The 1,230-nt window shown below is 41.3% G+C and overlaps 1 non-coding gene across 1 annotated transcript; it reads right to left on the bottom strand.

Annotated features, from left to right (window-relative positions):
• Window positions 1–668: 668 nt before the first annotated feature.
• On the bottom strand, window positions 669–775 carry LOC145569646 (small nucleolar RNA R71). Its single transcript, XR_014096218.1, has one exon. It is a non-coding gene; the product is annotated as a small nucleolar RNA R71 (small nucleolar RNA).
• Between the last annotated feature and the right edge of the window lie 455 nt (window positions 776–1,230).

Below are 1,230 nucleotides of genomic sequence, written 5' to 3'. Positions count from 1 at the left end.
TTAGGTTATTTTTGTTAGGTACGCGACACGCCTATCAAATTTTGGCGCCGTTGCCGGGGACTAACGGTTTATATACTAGTTACTTGTGATTCGTTTTTACTAAGCTTTATTTGTTGCTTCGGCTATTGTCTCTTGTATTTTTGATTTCTTTGCTTTTAGTTCTTTGTTGCATGCAAACTCGACGTTCAGGGTCAGACGATCTAACACCACTTGATTCTGAAATCGAAGCAACTGCAAGGAGACGAGGAGGTAGAAGAAGAAAGAGGAATCAAAACAAAAGAGACATGGGTGATCCAGGAAATAAATCTCTTTAAGAGTATGGAATTCCTGATACAACAACTGGACTTCTTTCTAGTATTGTCAGACCACCGGTCACTGCACAGAGTTTCGAATTGAAGCCTCAGTTCATACAGTTTATTTCCAATGATTCTTTTGCGGGTTCACCGAATGATTGTCCTGTAACTCATATAGACAGTTTCTTGGAAAAGTGTGATACTATGAAGCTCAACGGTGTTACTGATGATGCTATTAGACTTCGCCTTTTTCCTTTCTCACTACGGGATAGGGCAAAGGAATGGTTACGAGATGAAGGTACTGGTTCTTTTGATACGTGGGATAAGCTTGCCAAGGCCTTTCTAGTTAAATTTTTGGGGCAAGAGAAAACTGCGAGACTAAGGAACGAGCTTGCTACCTTTCATCAATCTGATGATGAGTCTCTATATGAACCTTGGAGAAGATTTAAGCGACTACAGAGACAGTGTCCTCACCATGGTATTCCTGAGTGGATGCTAATCTAGACATTCTACAATGGTTTGACCCATGAATTTCGCATATATATTGATGCTGCGTCTGGAGGTTCTATCATGACAAAGAATCCTACTGAGGCGAAAGAGTTGATTGAGAAGATGGCGGCAAATGACAACTACCATCCAGGAGGACGACGCAATGCTAAAAAGGGAGGTATGCATGATGTTGATGCTCTAACCCTTTTAACTAGTTCTGTGCAGGCGTTGACAATTAAGGTCGACAAGCTTCAAGCAGGATCTTCTTCTGGCTCATCTGAAACTTGTCAAATGTGTAATGTACAAGGTCACATTGCACCTGAGTGTCCGCAAAACACTAATGAGATGTCGATTGAGGAAGCCAATGCATTCTACACTTCGAATCCCAAAAGGCCATATGACCCACATTCAAACACATATAATGAAGGTTGGAAACATCATCCAAACT

Source organism: Chenopodium album, chromosome 11 (assembly GCF_948465745.1).
Source record: "Chenopodium album chromosome 11, dcCheAlbu1.1, whole genome shotgun sequence".
Lineage (NCBI taxonomy): Eukaryota > Viridiplantae > Streptophyta > Magnoliopsida > Caryophyllales > Amaranthaceae > Chenopodium > Chenopodium album.
This window is presented reverse-complemented; position numbering and strand designations above follow the sequence as displayed.